We start from the raw sequence: 25,589 nt of genomic DNA on the forward strand, positions 1-25,589 counted from the left end.
AACTCAACTGAGATGCTCTGTTTAATGTTTTAAATTAGGACAGCCTTTACAACTCATCTATGGGAGCTCTCCCATAGATACTGTATTCCAAGTTTTAATTTACAAACCTTATAAATTTAATGCTGCATAATTAAATCATCCTTCATATAAACTGAATTATTAAAAATCAGGTTTGGAGACAACTTTTCAGTACAATAGTCCATTAAATATTTTTTCAAGGAAATTATTTTCTCATGTCCAGTAAAATGGGAGAGAAGATCAAATAATATTGACAGTTATTTTTATGGATTATGGTGGCACTGTTTTTTGGGGTTGTAATGGGAAATAGTAAAACAGGTGAACAGGTTAGTGGCTATTACACGCTGAATCTGTTGCTTATGAGAGAGCTTATATAACACTACAGCAGAAAAACAATTACAATGTTTAAAGTAATGCATTGTGTATGAGAAAGAAAATCATCACATTTTGGCCTTTAAATTGAACTGGAAATTAATAAATATTGAATTTTTTATAGTCCAGTGTCCACCAAACCCTTTTTGTTATGTTGTCATTACTGTAGGATTCCTGAGGCTGTCCCTGAAATACAGAATTCCTTGTATATTTAATTCTTTACTGCTCTGCTTACTTTTCTGACAGCCAAATGAATGCTGGAAAAGGGTGAGTCATAGCTACAAAGAGACTTTTCAAGACAAACCAAGGGTACGAGAAGGTGCTTGATAAACATAAGACCCAGGGCAGCTCCTGAACCATTTAAAAATGATTTAGTTTAAGCATTAAGAAGTTCTGCTTTCAAAAGTAAAAAACTAATTCATACAGTAGACTGAAATTAAATTTATCTGTTCACTTTCAAAGCTGTCGGCTATGAAATTGTCCCCAAATGTGCTGGCTGAATATTCTGGGTTTGACCCGGCATAACCCTTCCATAGTCGAGTCCTTCCATTAGCAGTAGGGATACTCTGGACCTTAGGGCTCATCCACAAGGTGATTTAGTGTGTGTCTGGTGTTACTTGCATCCCTTTGTAATTCGCATGGTTCACATGATGTTGCAGGCAAGCAGAAGCTATAACTCGGTTTTCCCCTTTCAAGCCGTATCAACCCAATCCAATTATAATGCGAAATGGAATGGAAAAACTGTGTGAGCTTCGCTGCGCTCCTCCATATAGGTGCTTTGCCTCAATATTTTTAGTGGGTGGGCTCTCTTATGCCCCATTGCCTGCTCCTTCTCTCTCTGCCACCTTCAAAATCTGCCACAGCCACTGCTTACTTTGCCTTTCACTCACTCCTCCCTCTAATCAGTTTTGTAAATAGTTTTGTGTGATTTGCATCCCCATGCTCTCCCATCTTCAACCGGGAGAGGCGTACAATTGACAAGAAACAATGAAACTGACCAAAAAACCCCTCCCCTTCTCCATTAGCAATATTGATACTCCGGAGGGAGTAAACATGTAAAATTGGGGGTGAGGCCACAAAGAAAGTGCAATACTAAACCTTTCCAAAGGAACACCTACTTATATGAATGGAAAACAGTGGATTGGAAGCTACCATTGAGCAAGAAATGTGGACCTTGAAAAGCTATTGCAATAGTAAAAGCAGCTTCTTTAGTACGAAGTTAGGCTCCCATATGGATAAGCCCTTAGTTTAAGTCAAGTGATACAAAGGGGAAGGGAAAGAGGAGGCAATTTTCACCAATTCTTCCTTCCTGTGGCAGCCTCCTGTATAACCTCTTATACTGTTTCAGAGGGTCTTCTAGTTCTTCAGAACAGATTTTTAAATGGTTCTGGGGAAAAGGAGAATTGGCATACTTGAGAAATAACCTTTCCTTCCTTTTGTGCATGTGATATTCTATTCTTCTACATATAAAAAAATTATAATGAAATGTAGAAATCCAACTGAACCTGTTCTGGATGAAGTTGTACTTCTCCCTATAGGATCAGGATGTCCCATCCTCATCACTTCAGGCACAACCATCCTTTGCTGTTTGAAATGTCTTCTACCAGTTTAGTAGAATATCATGTCAATTACAACCTACTTGGATAGGGAGAGCCTTCCATTCAGATTACTGCAATGTGTTGTACTTTGGGCTGTCTGAGGATGGTCTGGAAACTGTAGTGAGTACAGAATATGCCTGCAAGAGTGGTAACAGGAACTGGCTGTTACAATCATTATCATTATCATTAGAATGTATTACCCGCCTTTCAGCCAGATATCCCAGGGCAATTAAAACAGTTAAAAACAACCTAAACATGCCAGTATTTTATTATTTCTACTAACTCCCAGTCCATTTCTGGAAGGGCAAAATTACCACAGGCCAAACCACAAGTGCCAAAGACACTTGAAGAGAGACACTGCTAACAAGTGTCTGTATGCTAATGCTAGGAGCCTCCGAACCAAGATGGGAGAACTGGAGTGCTTGGTCTTAGAGGAGAGCATTGATATAGTGAGCATAACGGAGACCTGGTGGAATGGAGAAAACCAGTGGGATACGGTTATCCCTGGATATAAACTATATCGGAAGGACAGGGAAGGACGTACTGGTGGCGGAGTCGCTCTATACGTGAAAGAAGGCATTGAATCCAGCAAGCTCGAAACCCCAAAAGAGGTGGACTCCTCCACAGAATCGTTGTGGGTGGTGATACCATGCCCCAGGAGGGACTTAATACTGGGAATGATCTATCGTCCCCCTGATCAAAATGCTCAGGGAGACCTTGAGATGAGATATGAAATTGAGGAAGCATCCAAACTAGGAAATGTGGTAGTAATGGGGGACTTCAACTACCCGGACATAGACTGGCCATGTATGTGTTCCAGTCACGACAAAGAAGCAAAATTTCTAGATATTCTAAATGACTACTCCCTAGATCAGTTGGTCATGGAACCGACCAGAGGGACGGCAACCCTGGACTTAATCCTCAGTGGGGACCGGGACCTGGTGTGAGATGTAAGTGTTGTCAAACCGATTGGGAGCAGTGACCATAGTGCTATTAAATTAAACATACATGTAAATGGGCAATTGCCAAGAAAATCCAACACGGTCACATTTCACTTCAAAAGAGGAAACTTCACAAAAATGAGGGGATTGGTAAAAAGAAAGCTGAAAAACAAAGTCCAGAGGGTCACATCACTTGAAATTGCTTGGAAGTTGTTTAACAACACTATATTAGAAGCTCAACTGAAGTGCATACTGCAGATCAGAAAAGGTACCACCAGGGTCAAGAAGATGCCAGCATAGTTAACGAGCAAAGTCAAGGAAGCTCTTAGAAGCAAGAAGTCTTTCTTCAGAAAATGGAAGTCTTGTCTGAATGAAGAAAATAAAAAGGAACACAAAATCTGGCAAAAGAAATGGAAGAAGACAATAAGGGATGCTAAAAAAGAATTTGAGGAGCACATTGCTAAGAACATAAAAACCAACAACAAAAATTGTATAAATACATTCAAAGCAGGAGACCATCTAGGGAGGCGATTGGACCCTTGGATGATAAGGGAGTCAAAGGTGTACTAAAGAACAATAAGGAGATTGCAGAGAAGCTAAATGATTTTTTTTTCATCTGTTTTCACAGTGGAAGATGTAGGGCAGATCCCTGAACCTGAACTACCATTTGCAGGAAGGGATTCTGAGGAACTGAGACAAATAATGGTAATGAGAGAGGAAGTTCTAGGCTTAATAGACAATATAAAAACTGAGAAATCACCGGGCCCGGATGGCATCCACCCGAGAGTTCTCAAAGAACTCAAATGTGAAATTGCTGATCTGCTAACTAAAATATGTAACTTGTCCCTCAGGTCCTCCTCCGTGCCTGAGGACTGGAAAGTGGCAAATGTAACGCCAATCTTCAAAAAGGGATCCAGGGGGGATCCCGGAAATTACAGGCCAGTTAGCTTAACTTCTGTCCCTGGAAAACTGGTAGAAAGTATGATTAAAGCTAGATTAACTAAGCACATAGAAGAACAAGCCTTGCTGAAGCAGAGCCAGCATGGCTTCTGCAAGGGAAAGTCCTGTCTCAGTAACCTATTAGAATTCTTTGAGAGTGTCAACAAGCATATAGATAGAGGTGATCCAGTGGACATAGTGTACTTAGACTTTCAAAAAGCATTTGACAAGGTACCTCACCAAACACTTCTGAGGAAGCTTAGCAGTTATGGAATAAGAGAAGAGGTCCTCTTGTGGATAAGGAACTGGTTAAGAAGCAGAAAGCAGAGAGTAAGAATAAATGGAGAGTTCTCCCAATGGAGGGCTGTAGAAAGTGGAATCCATCAAGGATCGGTATTGGGACCTGTACTTTTCAACTTGTTCATTAACGACCTAGAATTAGGAGTGAGCAGTGAAGTGGCCAAGTTTGCTGACGATACTAAATTGTTCAGGGTTGTTAAAACAAAAAGGGATTGCGAAGAGCTCCAAAAAGACCTCTCCAAACTGAGTGAATGGGCGGGAAAATGGCAAGTGCAATTCAATATAAACAAGTGTAAAATTATGCATATTGGGGCATAAAATCTTAATTTCACCAGAGCTTGGAAAAGTTACTTTTTTGAACTACAACTCCCATCAGCCCAATCCAGTGGCCATGCTGGCTGGGCTGATAGGAGTTGTAGTTCAAAAAAGTAACTTTTCGAAGCTCTAAATTTCACATATACGCTCATGGGGTCTGAACTGGCGGTGACCGACCAGGAGAGAGACCTCGGGGTTGTAGTGGACAGCACAATAAAAATGTTGACCTAGTGTGCAGCAGCTGTGAAAAAGGGAAATTCCATGCTAGGGATAATTAGGAAAGGTATTGAAAATAAAACAGCTGATATAATGCTGTTGTATAAATCTATGGTGCGGCCGCATTTGGAATACTGTGTACAGTTCTGGTCGCCTCATCTCAAAAAGGATATTCTAGAGTTGGAAAAGGTTCAGAAGAGGGCAACCAGAATGATCAAGGGGATGGAGCGACTCCCTTAGGAGGAAAGATTGCAGCATTTGGGGCTTTTTAGTTTAGAGAAAAGGCGGGTCAGAGGAGACATGATAGAAGTGTATAAAATTATGCATGGCATGGAGAAAGTGGATAGAGAAAAGTTTTTCTCCCTCTCTCATAATACTAGAACTCGTGGACATTCAAAGAAGCTGAATGTTGGAAGATTCAGGACAGACAAAAGGAAGTACTTCTTTACTCAGTGCATAGTTAAACTATGGAATTTGCTCCCACAAGATGCAGTAATGGCCACCAGCTTGGATGGCTTTAAAAGAAGATTAGATAAATTCAAATTCATTGAGGACAGGGCTATCAATGGCTACTAGCCATGATGGCTGTGCTGTGCCACCCTAGTCAGAGGCAGTATGTTTCTGAAAACCAGTTGCCGGAAGCCTCAGGAGGGGAGAGTGTTCTTGCACTCAGGTCCTGCTTACAGACTTTCCCCAGGCACCTGGTTGGCCACTGTGAGAACAGGATGCTGGACTAGATGGGCCACTGGCCTGATCCAGCAGGCTCTTCTTATGTTCTTATGGATCGAATGCAAAGAGCTTGTTCTGACTTTTAAAGCTTTCATGGCTTGGGATCACAACATCCGAAGGATTGTCTCTTCCTATTTGTACTTGGGATTTGCTGAATTGAGAAAGGCAATTTCTCTGCTGTTTCACCCACCTAAAAATGAGCAGTTTTATTTCTGCTATATTTCACTGTATACTGACACTGTATACAGTGTATTATACATGGGTAATCAATGGAGGCCATTCTCCAGGTACCTTCACAAGAGAAATAGCCTTCTCGTCAGTGGCCCCTCCATTATAGAATCCTCTCTTCAGCAATGTTTGTCCAGTGCTCACTTTCAATGTCTTTTCAGCATCAAGGAGGGGGGACATTTTCACAGGCCTTTGGATTCTTTTCTTCTAATCTCCCTAGTATTATGCTGTGTATTAATGTGGTTTTTCAACCTTGTAGGACTTGTTTGGCTTGTATCAATTGCTGCCTATCATGCCTTTTAGATTTCTTCTCTGATTTAAAATGATTGAGTGGTAGTGCTGCTACATAGATTTTTACTCAGATGGGTCTTGTGATTTTAAACTGTTTTAATCATTTTTGTATGTTACCCAAAGAACAATTGTTATTGGGTGATTGATTGATAGGTAGATATATTTTAAAAATAAAATTAGTGTCTAGTTCCATGAAATCTCATTCTTTCTTAGCTTCTAAATTAAGGGGAAGCTCCATATATTGCAATGGTGAACAGTAAGCATGACTTTCATATGAGATTGTAAACACATATCTTTAAATACCTAGGTAAACTTGTATGGCAAGATGGTGCTTCCTGTAGCAGAGCTGTTCTGCCTTGCCAACTGAAGTCGAGCATACCAAATGTGAAATCTAATTAAAATATGAAGTCACTGTAAATTTATTAATAGTAGTGATTATGTATGCACCCCTGCACCTGGTTATACACATGCGTTCCTCATCAATTTTAATTAAATACCAGGGACTGCCAGAGACTGATGTGGGTCAAAGTTGAACAAGATTTTATTGTGTGTACATTGCTGCTCTATTCAGAGGAGGGAGAAGATCTGAGCGTACAAAGCAATGCACATCGTGGACTTGCATCTTCTATTGGAATTACTAGGAAGGTCTTTTGGGCAGGGGAACTCCATTCTCCAGTGTTGTATGAAGAGCATATCTATCATATTCTGTACATGTTTCTGAAAGAATTATCATTCATGTGTTGGTCTCCTCTTTGTGGATGAAGCAAAATAAAGCATTAATAAAAAAATGTTTATCCTTCACTGACACTGTAAATGAATAATGGCAGTTCACTGTCTCCTTTGGGCCAGAAAGGGTATTAAATACAGAATGATGCATTGCAGCTACATTTAAAAAAAATGCATACATTTACTTTTTCAGATGTTTTAACATTTTCTTATTACAATAACAAGATAAAATGAATGTGGCAAGACATAAGAGGAAGAGGAGAGGAATTTGGAAGAGGTTAAATAGTGGAAAAATAGATATGGCAAAGAAATGAAGAAGATGCTACACAACAGATGCAGCCAATGTTATACCGTCCTCTTGAGCCCCAGTGGTGCAAACTAAGAAAGGCAGAGATGCTCGCCAGGCTCACTTCAGATGGTTGAGCCAGAGGGTTGAGAGAAGAACTGGCAGAGAGTAAGAGCATTGCTCATGGGCAGAGCTGTACTCTACACATGCATCCTTCTCTTGCCCTGTCTCTCTTAACTCTGGGACTGCCTGGCTCCAGGGTTAAAGTTGTCCAATGTTTGCTTTAAATTTTAGCCATATCCTACACAGCAGTGTAGTTAGACAATTTTCATTGGGGGGCAAAGACATAAATATGGGGGGCAGAAGGGTTGGGACATCGGTCACTACAAAAGAGGTTTCTGGGGGGGGTTCTTCGGTAATGACAAAAATAAACCCCAAATTATATATTTTAATTAGGAACTATGATTTGTGAAGTTTACGAAAAAGCAAATCAAATTAAAATACAATATTTTCCAGATGCAAAATAGTTATGTAAACTAAATAACTAGGAAATAAATGCATATTGTACAAGTCATCCTACCATAATGATCTGAACTTTTAATAGTCTAATGCACTGTGATTTCTCTGAAAACTTGCAGTTCACTTGAAATTCCTTCAAATATGTTACTTTCAAAAGCCAAGATTACTAAATTTGCTACCTGAAGACAGCAGAAGACGCCAATGTGGCTTTACAAAAAGCTTAGAGATGACTTGAAAACAGAAAGGACACATACAGGAAGTGGAAGAAAGGCCAGGCCACAAAGGAAGAATACACAGAGGTAGCATGGAATTGCAGGGATGGTGTCAGGAAGCAGGGCCAGCCCTAGACACGCTGCAGCCCTTGGGCAAAAGTCTGCCCCAGGCCCCAGCGCTCCCCTTCCGCAACTTGCGCACGGCGAGAGCTTCGGGACTCCACCATTCCCTTCCTTAACTTACCTTGTTCTGCGGTTGAGCACGCAGCGGTGACCTTAAGAAAGATGGCAGCTGAGGTTTCCCTAAGGAGCTGAAGCCTCTGCCGCCATCTTGGTTCATGGCAGGGATGCGAGTGCACAGCACGCATGTGTGCCTTTCTTAAGGGCACTGCTGTGTGTGCAATCGCAGAACAAGGTAAGTTAAGGAAGGGAATGGCGGAACTCTGAAGCTCTCACCCTGCGATACAAGGCAGCGATCCTGCCATGAATCATGGAAGGGGAGCAGAGGGCCCCCCTGGAGGCTCCTGTAGCCTCAGGGGCCCTCAGGCCAGTGCCCCACCTGGCCACCCCTTGTCAGGCGCTTCCTTGTCAGGAAGGCTAAAGCTGAGAATGAGCTGAGGTTGGCGAGGGATCCTAAAAGCAACAAAAAAGCTTTCTTCAGATACACCCATAGTAAAAGACAGAGAAAAGAAATGGTGGTACAGCTACTCAATGAGGATCTCAAACTGTAACAGATAACAAAAAAAAGGCAGAAGTGCTCAATTCCTACTTTGGCTCAGTCTTCTTCCAAAAAAAGGGTCTATGACCCTCCTGGGAAACGTAAAGTTGAAGGGGCAGGTTTGTAGCTTGAAATTGATAGACAAATGGCCAAGGAATTCCTTATCACTTTGAATGAATTCAAATCTGCAGGGTCCCGGTATCTGATCATTCTCCTGTATGGGCAACATTAACTACAGGAGACAAAGGAAAAATCACACTATCCTGGCAATTTGATAACTCTTTGCTCATGAACCAGCTAGCCACAGAATCCATTCAAATAGCTATCAAGGATTACTTCACACAACCTAGGTACTGGAATCAAAGACAGCATCATATGGGATGCAATGAAGGCTGTAATATGGGGACGTTGAATTGCAGAGAAAAATAAGGTGCAAAAACAAACATCTACCCTAAGAAATAGTCTTTATGAGGAATTACAAAAATTAGAACAGCAACATAAACAATTAGGATCACCTAAAGTTAAACTCAAATTGAATTCTGTGAGAAGGAAACTAGAAGCTCTAGAAGTTTCAGAGATCTCAAAAATATGATTTTAAACAAAAATTTTATGAAAAGGGCAACCAAAATTCTAAACTGTTAGCTAATTTATTGTGACATAAAATCTCCTCTCAAAGAATCTGGTGTATTAAACAAGAGGATGGACAATACATGTTTAAAACCAAAGAAATTCATTCTGCATTTAAATCTTATTACCAAAGGATGTACCAAGACCCAGAGCCCAATGTGATAAATATATTGGCTTAAACTCACAAAGCTGGATCATGACCAATGATCCGTTTTAAATAACAGGTTTACTGAAACCAAACTTAAATATGTTATTAAAAAGCTTAAAAATAATAAGGCTCCAGGGCCAGATGGGTATTTCTGTTTGTGCCAAATCATTTAAATAACTTGGTGTCTTTCTCTCTAAAAACATGAACAAACTGTTTTATTTAAACTATAATCCAATCATTAGGGAGCTCAGAAATAGTCTAAAATCCTGGAAAAACCTATTTCTCTCAATGTTGGGCAGAATAGCCGCAACACAAATGATAATACTTCCCCACTTTTTATACTTATTTCAGGTTTTACCTATTACCATACCCAGAAAAATAATGAAATCATGGCAACAAATAATTAATACATTTATTTTTCAACAGAAAAAAGCTACACTAATCCAATCTTTTAATATATTGTAAATCAGATTTAGGGGGATGGGGAATACCAAATTTATCATATTACTATAATGCTTTTCAAATCCACCAAATGAGGGTGGCAACAAGGGAGAGGGCCTTCTCAGTGGTGGTCCCCAAATTATGGAATGATCTCCCTGACGAGGCGCACCTGGCGCCAACACTGTTACGTTTTTGGCGCCAGGTCAAGACTTTCCTCTTCTCCCAGGCATTTTAGCATGTGTTTCAAATTGTTTTTGTATTGTTTTAAATTTTAAAATTGTGTTTTAAATTGTTCTTAAAATATGTGTTTTAAATTGTATATTTGTTTTAATGTTTTTGATTGCTGTAAACCGCCCAGAGAGCTTCGGCTATGGGTGGTATACCAGTGAAACAAATAAATAAATAAATAAATATAGAAGAGAAACACCGGGTTGAGATGGAAACTAAAATTGCTTCAGATGTATCTTTGAAGACCTTACCTTTTTTTACATATTAAACCCTAATTTATTAATAACATGCTTAACCCTTGACTAAATGCCTGTTTACATCCTGGAAATTATGGCAACACAAGCTAACTCCCATAATCTCACATTTAATACCTATTGTTTTCCACCCCAAATTCCATACTCTAGACAGAATCTCAATTAAAGAATTGGAGCGCTAAAGGACTGTATAAATTGCACAGCTTCTATATAAATTCTTCTCCATTCTCATCTGAACAATTAAAGCTTAAATTACAAGGCATAAAATTGAATTGCCTAACGATCGCTCAAGTACGCAGGTTCATTTCATTGATCTTATGTTACACAACAAGCAACAAGACCCATTACACAATTCAAACAGTTACTTCAGGATATGCGTAAGGGAGATAAAGGCTTAGTCTCTAAAATATACTCAATATTACTCAACGCATCTTTAAAATGTATGCTTTCATTGAAAGACCAATGGGAATTAGATTTGGGGTCTAAAATACAACCTGGAGATCGGAATAGGTTATGGGAGAAACATCCATTTAAATCTGTTTCTAGTTACGGAAAAGAACATTAATTAAAACTGGTACATCATTGGTATCGCACACCTGTCCAAATCTCATGTATGTTTTCAGCTGTCTCCCCACTTTGTTGGAAGGGCTGTGGGAAGATTGAAACCTGCTTTCATTTGTGGTGGGAATGTGAGCGTGTACAAGACTTTTGGTTGCTGATTTATAATGAAATGTTAGCCATATCTCAACAGCACTTTGCATTTCCCCCAAGATTGTTGTTATTAAACATTTTTGATGACACACACGGGAAATTATTCTCTAAAGAACTTATCATTTACATGACTTTGGCAGCAAACATGACAATTGTGTCACAATGGAAAAAAACGACGCCTCTCAATTGGACATTGGTATAATTCCTTATGGAATATCGCCATAATGGAAAAGCTCACACATGAACTGAAGTCAAGACTAGGAAAAGTGTTGCGCTCATATGCCCTGAACCAACTAGCCAGCTGCTCTTGTTGCACAGGGCACAGTGCGGAGTAACAACGCTCTTCAGCAAAGAAATCACGACTCAGAATTGTTTGCAATAACACCCTTTATCCAAGACACACCATACATAGCTTCTCTCCTATCACCCCCCACACATCCTGTTCTGGGCTTGCAGGCTTTATGCCCAGCCAACTGATAAGCCGCAGCTGTGTGGCCTCCACAATTAGAGTAGTCATCTTTAACCCCTTCCTACCTCGGGGAATGACTTAGCAACATTGCTCAACATCCCCCACCCATTCTCCGTGGTAGGAGACCCATGTTGCAGTAACAATTGTATATACATGTTATATTTACTCTTTTACTCTTTTACACAAGTCCCATACGTTCACATAGTTTCACATGTTTCTCAGTACATAACGGCTTTGTCAGAACATCGGCGACCATATTGGATGTTTCACAATACTTCAACCTGATTAACCCGGTTTGTATACAGTCTCTTACATGGTAAAATCGTACACTAACACGCTTTGTTCTTTTCGTGTTATTTTGTGCCGTTGCCATGTGTATGCATGCCTGGTTGTCTTCATGTATCAGGTAAGGTTTTGTTATTTGCAAAGCAACCTCCTGTATTAACCAGTTATACCATACTATTTCATTGCACACTGTCGATAAACTGATATATTCTGCCTCAGTGCTTGACACGGCTACAACTGACTGCTTTCGGCTTGTCCAGTCAACCAGTGAGCCCTGCAGCATTATTGCTATCCCGGTCATGGATTTTCTACTACTGGGGTCTGCTGCATGATCAGCATCTGTATAACATTCTAGGCTTTTGTCGCTGGAGTTTGACAACAGCAGTTTCATTTCACATGTGCCTTTTAAATACCGTAAGACCCTCTTTATGCCATTCCAATCATATTCCATGGGTTTCTCAACCCTGCGTCCTAGAATACCAACTGCATTACTGATATCCGGTCTGGATACCTTTGCTATATATAGGAGTTTACCCACTATGCTTCGATACATACTAGGATCTTGCAGAACCTTACTGTCTTGTTCTCTCTGGTAATCCACTACCATGGGTGTACTCACAGGTTTACATTCAGACATATTGCACTCGTATAATACCTGCCTTATCTTAGGGGCCTGATGTAAAACAAAACTTCCATCACTGTTTCTCTGTATTTCTGTTCCCAGATAATGTTTCACGGGACCAAGGCATTTTATTCTGACATGGTTTTGTAACTGTCTCGTAAACGTTGTTTCCTCCTCCAGACTGTTACACATAAACAAAATATCGTCTACAAACACCAGACAGAAAGTATTTCCCTCTTTTCTATCTTGAATGTAAAGACAGGGATCTGCTCTACTCCGCCTGAAATTCATCTCAGTTAAGATGGCATTTAGTTTATGGTTCCAGCATCTGGCGCTTTGTTTTAATCCATAGAGAGATTTCTGTAAACAGCAAACCAAGTTGGGATTTTCTTCATGAGAGCCTGGGGGTTGTTCCATATATATAGTTTCATTAAGGTCCCCATACAGAAAAGCTGTATCAACATCGTAGTGATACACTTCCATGCTCCTAGTTGCTGCTAGTTTTAGCATAAATCTAATGGATTCATGTTTAACAACAGGAGCGAATACTACATCGTAATCCTGACCATAACGTTGATGGAATCCCTTTGCTACTAGGCGAGCTCGATAACGCTCTGCTCGCCCATCACTATTTCTTTTAATTTTATATACCCACTTGCATCCTATTGTTGTCCTACCACATGGTAGTCTCTGCAAAGTCCATGTTTTATTCCGTTCCATTGCTTGAAGTTCTTCTTTCATGGCGTCATGCCATTTCTGCTGTTCTAGACTGGGTAATCTGGCTATATCTTCATAAGAGGTTGGTTCCAGTGGATCATGCATGATAGCATTCACTGTAAACCTAACCGGGGGTCGTCCAAAATTGGATCGTTTGGATCTCCTTAGTGGAGGTGATGTGTTAATAACTTCTTGTTCACTTTCTAGTTTATTGTCTGAAGCGATTTGCCTACTCATCCCCTCATTTACTGGGGGACTTGCTACTTCGTCCTCTGGTGGCTCCCTGATTCCAACTGTTGTACTGCTGTTTTTACAGTTCCCCCAATCCTGCTTCTGCATTTTTACGCTTCTAGTGACAACAATACGTTGTTCCTTAGTTAGCCAAACGCGATGGGAAGCCCCTTCAAATCCTAAATAAGATCCTTTCACTGCTCTGGGACCCTTTTCCCTTTCCTTTGCGCTTTTGGCACATGCACCCAGCACGTTGAACCAAATTTTTTTATTTGTTTTATACATGGTTTTTGCCCATTTAACATTTCATAAGGAGTGCACTGTACAGTACTATCATACATACGATTCAAAATATAATTTGCATATATAATACATTCACCCCAAAACTCTCGTGAAAATGGGGAGTCGGCCAGCATAGCCCTCGCTGTATCCTGTAAATACTCACTCCTTCTTTCAGCTAGTCTGCTCCACTGAGGTGTTGTTCGTTCATGTTCAATTCTTTTTGCAAATAAAAAACTGTGCAGTTGTCAAGACAGAAACTCTCCCCCTCTGTCAGACCTAACTCCTGCTATCTGTGTTTTATATTTCGCCTCCACCCATGCTATATGGTGTTTTAGTGTGCCAGCTGCCTCAGCCTTGTTCTTCAACAAATAAACAAATGAGTACCTTGTAAAGTCGTCCACCAGGATGAAATAAAACCTGGCTTGTCCCTTTGTCTGTTTAAATGGCCCTGCTAAATCCATATGCAGTAATTGAAATGGTCTTTGGGTATTATTTCTCCTTTCCTTGTTTATTGGAGCCGCTGTGGCTTTCCATTCATTACATATCTCACAGCTTATATATGCAGGACAGTTTTTAAATTGCAAGTCTGCGCTGTGTTTTTGTGTTTTCACTAAAGCTCCAAAACTGATATGCCCAAAATGTTGATGGTAATTGTGTATACATTGCTCATGTTGAGGTCTGTTTTCAATGACATTAACCCTTTTCTCTGCCTTATTTTCAATCATGAATAATGTATTTTGCACCTTTCCTTTTACACATATATTACCCTTTCTGATTTCACATTCTTTGTTAGCAAAACATACATTGTACCCCATGCCATTTAATTTCATCACTGACATTATATTTCTTTCTAAATTTGGCACATACAGAACATTAGTGACTAATGTGTTCAGACAAGTGAAATACACTGCTCCTACCCCTTTAACATCTCTGCTGCTTCCATCTGCCAGGAAGATTTGTTGCTGCTTTGCTGGGGTCAAAGTTTGGAACAGTTCAGCATCTTTTGAGAGAAAGGCTGTTGATCCTGAGTCAAGGACCCACAACGTGCTGTTTTCTTCTTTCTCTTGTGTCCTTTTGGCACTCACGACATGCACTTCAAATGGTTCAGTGTCCTGTCTGTATTTCTTTTCTTCCGTCTTTCCCACCCGGCACTGTCTGCGAAGATGGGATGGGGAACCGCATTTGTGACACCGCCTCTGCCCATACACTCTGCTACCGCCCTCAGTCTGGTCTGGTTTTTCTTTCCTGCCTTGCTTGCTTCTTTCTTGTCTTCACTCAGCTTCCTGCAGTAGCTTTGTTGTTAAGTAATTGACATCCAGCTCTTGGTCGGGTAAGGTTTCAATCGCACTTATAACTGCATCCCATGACTCATTTAATGTTGAGAGAATTATGTACACCTTTTGTTGTGGCGTATGGTGCACATCCAAGTCCTCTAACTCTGCAACCAAACTCAGCATTTTTTGTATATGTGTTTGCATTGCTTCACCCTCTTTATAACAAGCTTGATACAGCCTCCTCGCGAGTAATACTCTGCTGCCTGCTGTATCCCTAGTATTTGCCCGTCTAAGGGCAGCCCACACTTCCCTTGCTGTAGTTAGCCCTCTCACGTAAATCAACTGAGAGTTTTCCAGAGATAATATGAGCAGAGCTCTTGCCTTTTCCTCTGCTCTTATCCATTCTGGTGATGGGGGTCTCGAGGGACTGTCTCCAGACACTGTGTGCCATACTCCCTCCTTTATGAGAAGCATTTCTGCCTTTACTCGACGGTAAGCGTAGTTGGTGCTGTTCAACTTCTCCAAGGGTATAGATGAGCTTCCAGACGTTGCCATCTCGCCTCCTTTTCAACTATAGGTAACTCTTACCTGGTTTTCTTTGTTTTCTGCTTTCTCTGGAACACGTGGTGCTTTCAGAGCTTGTTGTAAGCTGGGCCCATAACCCTTGTTGCGCTCATATGCCCTGAACCAACTAGCCAGCTGCTCTTGTTGCACAGGGCACAATGCAGAGTAACAACGCTCTTCAGCAAAGAAATCACGACTCAGAATTGTTTGCAATAACACCCTTTATCCAAGACACACCAACGTGCATAGCTTCTCTCCTATCACCCCCCACACATCCTGTTCTGGGCTTGCAGGCTTTATGCCCAGCCAACTGATAAGCCGCAGCTGTGTGGCCTCCACAATTAGAGTAGTCATCTTTAACCCCTTCCTACCTCGGGGAATGACTTAGCAACATTGCTCAACAAAAGGAAACACCGGACTCTTTTTATATCATTAGGCATCCATTTACTGAATACACTTCTGAAGATTCATTTGCTCATTGCCCATCCATAGAAGCCTGGCAGATCTGGAAATAAGTTTAATTGTAGTAGTGACCAGTTGGTCAGGTAAAGTGGATCATTTTCTTGCCAGCTAGACAACACATTGACTTTGTTTCTGAATATCTCCATGTTCAGGATGCACAAAGGGTCTACCTCCTGTAGCTATTTCTACCTGGTCATAAAACCAGAGAATACATTTTGCCAGAAGGAGTTTAGGATTGGGCCACCTCCTGCTTTCTCCCCTCCTTGTGCCTTTTTAAGGCAGGGGTGGGGAACATGTGTGGCCTTCCAGATGTTGTTGGACTCAAATTCCTATCATTCTTGATTGGAATTCTGGATTGTATGTGGACCTCAACTGATTCCCTGTGCTTGACCTTGACTTGTCTGAATTGTGTGGCACCAGCAACCCAGCCTACGTTTCATGGAATACTCTTCAGCAATAAGCCCTCCTTTAAAAAAGAAAAATGAGAGAGGTAAATTTGCTTTCCGTTCCTGGCTGCGAAGGACAGAGGAAAACCATCCTCCTATGCAAAACAGAGAGCTGCCTTGGATTCATCTTTCCATCATAACAACGAGTACGCCTAAGAGGAAATCCTTTACATGTATGACAATACACCTAAACATTCCAAATGACTGCTACTTATGGGCAGCATTGCACTCTATTGATCTGTTGAAAGGCAAGCCAATTTTATCTTCTTGTCCCTGGTGGCTTCTTATGATGTGATCAATACTGCCTCTGTTAAATCTTAATACCTGTTGTAGTTGTTTTACTGTTCTGTACACCGCTTAGAGATCTTTTTATATATTAAGTGGTATAGAAATAGTCTAAATAAATAAATAAAATAAATAAATATGTATCTTGAGAGGTTTTGTTCCCTTGTATATTTTTATTACATTTTGTTCATATTTAGTTGCATGATATCAGATGGTAATGTATGAGAAATCTTATCAAGAACAAATCCTGCCAGACTAATCTTATCTCATTTTGTGATCAAGTAACCTCCCTGGTAGACTATGGGAATGCTGTGAACATAATATATCTTGACTTCAGCAAAGCTTTTGACAAAGTGCCCCATGATATTCTGATTAGCAAGCTAGATAAATGTGGGCTGGATGGAACAACTATCAGGTGGAACCACAGTTGGCTCCAGAATCATACTCAAGGAGTAAATGCAAATCGTATTCAACAAGTAAATGCAAATTGATCTTGATAGGCTAGAATATTGGGCTGAAAACAACATAATGAAATTTAACAGGGATGAGTGCAAATTTCTACACCTAGTAAAAAGAAACCAAAGGCACTGTGACACCCTTCCCTGGTTCTCCCTGTCAGGTTCCCACCTGCTTGTGGCTACTGCCTTTCACTAGGCACCACCAGGGACACCGCCAGTCCGGACTGTCCTTTATATGGTTTCTCACTCCGCTCTAGCACAGATCTCACTAGATCCCACTGCTAGGCAACACCACCAGTCACGTCCTGTAACCAATACTCCCAGAGACTTTGCCTGAGTCTCTCTCTAGCTGGTTACTTTTGTGACTGCGTGCTTATGCTGTTCCCAACCCCCTTGTATCTTTATATATAAAGCATACAACTCTGGGTTGCTCTGGATACTTGACTTGTTACTATTTCTCCCTTCACCGCTGCCACCATTAGATACTGCTTCTGTTCAGCCTTGGTAATTACTATGCCCTCCCTTCTGGTCTGTATATTCCCCAGCCAAGGATCAGGCCTTTGGTAAACCAAAGAAGTATTTATTTACTAATAACAGGAAATAACAAGATTACTTTAGGAATGTTTCACAAGCATATGGTTTCATATATGGTTACTCTTTATGTTTCTGTTCATATATATCCTCTTTAAATATCAGCCAAATCCAATCCAAACTTCCCTCAGAACTCTGCCAACCAACTCAACAACCTCTCTCTAACCGACTCTCCCACCTTCCAACCGACCCTCTCTCACTCACAAACCTCCATTTATACCTTCAGCCAGCCAGCCACTCAGCCAATCATCATCCAGCACACTTCAGCTTCTCACCCCCTTTCTCTCTCAGTCAATTACCATACATCACCTAATAGACCCGCACTTACCATATTTACAGATGCTAACTTACAGGAACATCACAGGCACACTTATAAGTTGGGGATACTTGGCTCAGCAATATTACATGCGAGAAGGATCTTGGAATTGTTGGTGATCACAAGCTAAATATGAGCCAACGGTACAACATAGCTGTAAAAAAGGCAAAAGCTATTTTAGGTTGCATTAACAGAAGTATAGTGTACTAGTTCCCCTTTATTCAGCACTGGTTAGGCTTCATCTTGAGTACTGCATCCAGTTGTGGACACCACACTTTGAGAAGGATGCAGACAACTGGAATGGGTTCAGAGGAGAGCAATGAGGATGATCAGAGGACTAGAAACAAAGTCCCATGAAGAGAGACTGAAAGAACTGGGCATGTCTAGCCTTGAGAAGAGAAAACTGAGAGGAGAAAGGATAGCACTCTTCAAGTACTTGAAAGGTTGTCACACAGAGGAGGGCCAGGATCTCTTCTCAATCATCCCAGAGTGCAGGACATTGAGTAATAGGCTCAAGTTATAGGAAGCCAGATTTTGACTGAACATCAGTAAAAACTTCCTAAGTGTTAGAGCAATACGACAATGGAACCAATTACTTAGGGAAGTGGTGGGCTCTCCAGCACTAGAGGCATTCAAGAGGTTGCTGGACAGCCACCTGTTGGGTACACTTTAATTTGGATTCCTGCACTGAGCAAGAGGTTGGGCTTGATGGCCTTATAAGCCCCTTTCAACTCTACTATTCTGATTCTGTGAAGTTTGCTTTTCTCCGATGAACAACTGAACACCTGTATGGTGTCAATACGTGTGTCAAAGTTGAGAATTAATTTTTACGCATAGCTGTAAATGCTCCAAAGGTGAATCCTGCAGCATACAAAGTGTGTGTGCATGGAAAGGCTATCTTGTACAGGTACTATGTTTTATTAAGCTCATGAATTGTGAGTTCAGTTCTCCTGAGGCAGCTACCTCCTGGAACTAACCACCCTGGTCTACTTTGCCATGCCAGGAAAGCAATTAAGAGAAGTTTCATTTTAAAAATTAAATACCTATAAACATCACTTTTCATAAGGAAATGCTTGACAGCATGTCACATAGGAACTACAGGTGCTAGAATAAACTGTACAAGCACACAAATTTTTGTTCTACAGAAAGACCCTGGAGGAGCCAGCTAACACTGCTTCTGATGGCTCCACCAGCAAATCTCACACACCCTATTTTAGTAGTACATAAGTTCACATGATAAAAGTTAAATAAGGAGCATTATTATTTTTCAACCTTTTTAGCAAACTAAGGAAGAACTGCCCCCCAGATATGCAGACAGACAATATTCCAGCTCCCCATTGCCTGGGCTAAGTTAGTAAGATTTCATTAGACTTCCTGGGCCTTGGAGGGCCAGCTCACTCACCTCTCTGCTTCTTCTCAGGTCCTGCCCTAGACTAGGCTAGGCTGCTGCACAGTCTAAGCCCAAAAGCCTAGGCACACCCACTAGATGCACTAATAACGCCCACCACCTCCAGAGGCTGTCTGAGCATTACAGGGAAAGAAGAGATGCTCTGCAATGCATAACAATACTGTGGGCTCTGTGGGTTGGTGGTTCCCGAGTTCAGATAATTGGTCAGTTGCCTGCTTTGGATGGGCTCGTACTCCCTCTGAAAGAGCAGGTCCGTAGTCTGGCGGTGCTCCTGGATCCATCTTTGTCGCTAGAGGCCCAGGTGACCTCAGTGGCTAGGAGTGCCTTTTACCAGTTTCGGCTGGTAAGACAGCTGCTGCCATTTCTGGACCAAGATAGCCTGACCACTGTTGTCCATGCACTGGTAACCTCCAGGCTGGATTACTGTAACACAATCCAGGTTGGGCTGCCCTTGAGGTTGGTCCGGAAGCTGCAGTTGGTGCAAATTGCAGCGGCGAGACTGCTCACTGGGGCAGGGTATCACCAGCCTGTTACTCCGCTGCTGAAAGAATTGCACTGGCTGCCCATTTGCTACCCGGCCAAGTTCAAGGTTCTAGTCTTGGTGTACAAAGCCCTATGCAGCTTGGGACCAGGATGCCTGAAAGACCGTCTTACCCCTTATATACCCAATCAATCATTGTGCTCTGCAGGTGAGGTGCTCCTGCAGATACCATCTTATCAGGAGGTCCATTCCACACAACATAGGAAACAGACATTTAGTGTGGCGGCACCTACCCTTTGGAATTCCCTTCCCTTAAATATTAGACAGGCGCCATCTCTGTTATCTTTTTGGTGCCTATTGAAGACTTTCATCTTTCAACAAGACTTTTAAGGTGAGACCTTATCCCAGTCTGTGTCTGTGTTGGAAATGCTTTTTGAGTTCTGGTATGTGCCCCTTTCAGTTCAGCTAGGTGCCCAAGCGATCATCCAGCTCACCCACTCCAAAGACTAACCCTGTTTACAGTATTAGCTTGGTAGGATCATGAACTCACATCAGCACCGTAGGATAAATATCATCATTGCTTTGTGATTTGCACTGCAGTGACTTCAACCTAAGATGGATAAATCAATATTTTTTTTTTAAAAAAAATGTAATCGCTTAGTTACACTGTTGGAAAAAGAAATCCATGCACACAATTTTGAATTTTCTTGAAACAACTTTTAAAAGATGTACCTACTGGCAGTTTGTCTTGTAAATGTTTTTTTCCGGGGGTGTGTGTGTTTTCTTAAAGTGTTCAGTATAGCACCTCATGAAGCCATGTTGCTTGTGTTACCCCAAACTGTTGCTGTGGAGTTGTTTATGACAGGTTTTCCATGTAATAACAAGGACTATTGTGATATTGTGCTAAGGGGATTGCATATTGGGATTGGTAGTAAAATAAGGCTGGGAGATATAGAACAGGAAGGGGAGGAGTTTGAACGGGTGGAGCAGAATGTCGCTGGAATAAAGAGGATGAAGACTGATCTCTGGTGTCTCTCTGAAATTGTCTACAATACAACAACTATTCAACTGATGGACATTTTTTAAGGCATTGTGCTGTAGCCGGAGGAAGTGACAGAATAATTAGATTATGTGGGGTCCCGCAGGGTTCGGTTCTGTCTCTCATGCTTTTTAACATTTATATGAAGCCGCTGGGGGCGGTCATCAGGAGTTTTGGAGTGCGTTGTCATCAGTATGCTGATGACACGCAGCTCTACTTCTCCTTTACATCTTCTTCAGGTGAGGCAGTTGACGTGCTGAACCATTGCCTGGCTGCGACAATGGACTGGATGAGAACTAACAAACTGAGACTCAATTCTGACAAGACTGAGATGCTGTTGGTGGATGGTTTCTCTGATCGGATGGTGGATATATACTCTGTCCTGGATGGGGTTACACTCCCCCTAAAGGAACAGGTGCGTAGTCTGGGAGTCATCTTAGACTCTTCCCTCACACTTGAGGCTCATGTAGCCTCGGTGGCCCGGAATGCGTTCTACCAACTTCGGTTGGTAGCCCAGCTACGTCCCTATCTGAGTAAGGAGGACCTCACATCAGTGGTACATGCTATGGTAACCTCACATCTGGACTACTGCAATGCGCTTTACATAGGGCTACCTTTGAAGACGATTCGGAAGCTACAGCTAGTGCAAAATGCGGCGGCCAGACTGCTAACAAGAACTAAGCGGTCTGAGCATATAACACCTGTGCTAGCCCATTTGCACTGGCTTCCAATATGCTTCCGGGCCAGATTCAAAGTGTTGGTACTTACCTATAAAGCCTTATACGGTGCGGGACCACGATATCTGTCGGAACGCCTCTCCCGATATGAACTGGCCCGTACACTACGGTCTACTACGAAGGCCCTCCTCCGGGTTCCGACTCATAGGGAAGCCCGGAGAGTGGTGACAAGATCTAGGGCATTCTCAGTGGTGGCCCCCAAACTATGGAATGGTCTCCCCGAGGAGGTGCGCCTGGCCCCGACACTATCATCTTTTCGGTGCCAGGTTAAAACCTTTCTCTTCTCTGAGGCATTTTAATTCCTGTTAATTCTAAATTATTATATTTTGATTTTAGACTGTACAGTTTTTTGTACAGTTTTGTATTGTGATATACTGTATTGTGTTATTTTTATTGTATTTTTAATGTTCACCGCCCAGAGAGCTGTTGCTAGTCGGGCGGTATATAAGCTTAATAAATAAATAAAATAAATAAATATATTATGTCTTTTGTTTCTCTGCTAAAGAGAGTGAGTGAGAGACTATAAGAGCAATGTTGAAATGTATTGCTCCAGTGAAGCCCCTGGCTTGCACATCAGACATGAGTGAATTTAATATACTAAGCAACACTGCAGGGAACAGTTTAAACCATTCAAAGTAATCATAATATTTTATCCTCCCACATAATTTCAAAACAGATTAGAAGATAAAACTGTACAGATGCTAATAACCACTAATAAAATATTTGTCCTCCATGTATATTTCATTGTACAAAGAATCCCCTTTCAAAGTATTGGGTAAGTTATTGATATAAGATTAAAAATAGAAATAATAAAAATACTGCAAGCTGTGTTTTATAGGGTATCTGATAATGCCCAGAAAAGTCATATTCATCTGGTAGACAATGCTAAAATACATAGTTCTATTATTTAATGTTATGATCTATGGTGGTATTTTGCTGATTAAGAGTGTGCTGTAAACACTAAGCAGTAGCTACACTTTAGCTTAATAGAAATTACACTGAGACTCTGGTATAATAAAAATAACAAACTAAGTTTATTGTAGGAAATATATGTAGAAAGAAAAGACCTACCTCTAGATGTTGATAGCATAGGAGATGCTGCAGAAGAGATGCCTGCTTCATCTGTGCTCCTCCTCAGAGAACTGTACTGGCAAGAAGAACAAAGGAAGACTGAGATCAGTGAAGGAGCAGAAAAGGAGACTGGTTCCCCTAAGGGTATCACTTTACACCTGGAAAGAAAGGTCGGCTTAGGTGAGAGTGGACAGAACAGTCTAGGAATCTAGGAGGACTCCTTTCTATCTCACCACTCCCCCCATATAGCATCCAATCCCCCCCAAGCTTCAAGCTGAGTTGCACTGTCACAGTTCCAACTATCTACCCTTCCTCCAAGGAACTGAAGGCAGAATATGGCTCTATCCCCAGTAATCTTATTGCAACAACTTGTGAGGTAGGTTAGGCTGAGAGAAAATGACTGGCCCAAAGTGAGATTCATGGTTGAGTGGAGATTCAAACATTGAGATTCCCTGGTCCTAGTCTGAAACTCTAACCTCTACAACATGCTGGTTCTGTGGTGCATTGTCACTGTTTGCCAAGACTATAGTATAGTGGTTTATGTACTTGATCGCAACAACTATACAAAACATGCCCCCCAAAAACCATCATACCAAATTGTGTTGGACCTGAAATAAAGTTTTCATCAAGCACCTGGAGATCCTTCTTTTTTTCCTATTTGGGGTGCTTTTTCAGTTTTGTGGTATTTTTCAGGTGGTGCAGGTGGTGGTGGAGGATTGTGTGGGAGGAAAGTGTGTCTTCATCAGCTTCAAGAGATCCTACACTTACCTTGGGTGTTGTGCAATTTAACATAAAGCTGTCTCCTTACCCTCTCTTTGCCCCACTCCATTGTTCATGAAATTATCATAATGTTTGGCTGGTGAATGTGGTAAGAGGCATAAGATAAAGCAAGAGACACGTAACTTTTAAAAGGTAAAATGATAGCCCCCTTCTCCCTCCTTTCCAAAGGAATCAGAGAAGCCACCAGTGAACAATATGGAAGCTAAACAAAAAACAATAAAAAGACCTGGTGAACCGTGTGAGTGTAGAGTATTTCTACAATTGTTTATTCGTTCATTTATTCATTAAATTTGTATCCCTCCTTTCCTCCCAGAAGGAGCCGAGGGTGGCATGCAAAACACTCTAAAACATCTTAAAAACAGACCTTAAAATACATTAAAACATCTTTAAAAACATCTTTTTTTAAAAAAAAAAGCTTTAAAACATCTTAAAAAGCAATTCCAGATGCAGACTGGGATAAGGTCTCTACTTAAAAGGATTGTTGAAAGAGGAAGGTCTTCAGTAGGTGCTCAAAAAGATAGCAATCTAATATTTAGACTGTGTACTATTTAAGATGAGGGAATTCCAAAGAGCAGGTGCCACAACACTAGTGTTCTGCTTCCTATGTTGGTGGAATGGACCTCCTGGTAAGATGGTATCTGCAGGAGGCCCTCACCTGCAGAGCATAGCAATCAACTGGGTATATAAGGGGTAAGACAATCTTTCCAAAATGGTTGGAATTTTGGAAATAAAAATGGGGTCATAACATGGGTCAGAATATGTAGCAGGAAACAGGGAGGAAACTTACATCTGGAAATAATGCATACCAGCATAATTTTCTGATTCTACCACTATGCAATAAGAATAGCAATGTCTGAATAAGACCTGAACATGGACTCTTGTTTTGTATGAGTGTCCTAGGATGACTTGACCAGTGAAATTGAAGACTGCGTCCCTGTTCAGATTCTCTCAACAGTGAATTTACTGACTCCCCTTGGGTGCAAATGTTTATTACTTATCAGTTGGTTGCTTATCTGTAAATGGAATAATAATGACATCTCAAAAGTGCAATATGTGGGGATTAATAAACTGGAGATTACATATAATTTTGCCTGTTTAAAGCGTGTTACCGAAAGAGGTTGCATGGTAGCTTTCACAAGCTAAATGCATTTCCACTTGTGCAAGGTTGGGTACCCAATTTTTGCTGATTTTCTCCATATCCACTGTGCCATTATAATAACTGATCTTGAGTATGAGATATTGTATGAAGGGCAGCAATGGGTAGGAGGAATTACAAAAAGATGTGTGCTTGATTTTGCGAAACTTTTTCTGCCAGCTCAAATCCACCATTGGATATGACCCACGGTTAGTAATTTCACCCAATATTATTTTCTGTGGATTTCTCTCCTTCACCTTTGAGCCTCATACAGGGACTTCTGAATTATTGTCATGCCATTAATTTGTTCAGTTAATATATTTTGTTGTTATTTCAGCTCTTCCTAATATTCTGTATGAATCCGAGATATAAGATACTTTTCTCTGTAAATTTCCGTTATAGTTTAGTAAAATTTAATTTTCTCTTGTAAGGGTGCAATCCATCTTGTAGGAGGCTGGCGACTGCGGAGCGAGCAGAAGCAGGGCCGGCAGAAGGGGCTACCACATCCAACCTCCATTCAAGCAGTACTGGGAGGGGAAGACGCTGGATGTGCTGGCAGGGCACGGAGAAAAGAAACAAAGTACATGTTTCCTTCTGCCATCTGGTTTTCCTGGCGTAGTGGCTGCCAGGACGGAGGATGGCAGGACCAAGCTAAACGGGCTCAAGATGCGGCCAGTCCCCCCTCCCCTCAGTTCTACCCTCCATAGCCTTCTGGAACACCCCTTTTTTGGACCTTCTGCCAGCTCCACTTGCACTGGTCTTGGCTGACGTGGCTGGGCCATGGCTGAGCCTGGGTGGCAGCGGAGTTCCCCAGCTGTGCCATGGTTGCTCCACGGCTGCACTGAGTGGGGGACATCTGCCAGCAGAGGCCAGCGGGGCTGACACCCTTCTTCTGCCACCACAGCTCCACCACACCCTGAAGCCCCTCAGCCTAGCATATCTACCAGGTGGATTGCACCCTTAGTGTAATAAAAAGAAGACAACAAAATGTATTCCTAAAATGTTTATTTAAATATAGAGAACTCTCTGTAATAAATGACCAGGGTCTGATCTTGCCAAAAGAGAACAATAAAACCAGAAGTCTAATAAGCCAGAAATTCTAAAGTTGTACTTTGAAAC

General features: G+C 41.4%; 1 protein-coding gene across 1 annotated transcript in view; it reads left to right on the forward strand.

Moving 5' to 3' along the window:
- Positions 1–25,589, forward strand: part of ATP2B2 (ATPase plasma membrane Ca2+ transporting 2) — a 462,511-nt gene that overhangs the window by 213,482 nt on the left and 223,440 nt on the right. The gene's annotated exons all lie outside the window — the stretch shown is intronic.

This window comes from Rhineura floridana, chromosome 3 (assembly GCF_030035675.1).
Source record: "Rhineura floridana isolate rRhiFlo1 chromosome 3, rRhiFlo1.hap2, whole genome shotgun sequence".
Classification (NCBI taxonomy): Eukaryota; Metazoa; Chordata; class Lepidosauria; order Squamata; family Rhineuridae; genus Rhineura; species Rhineura floridana.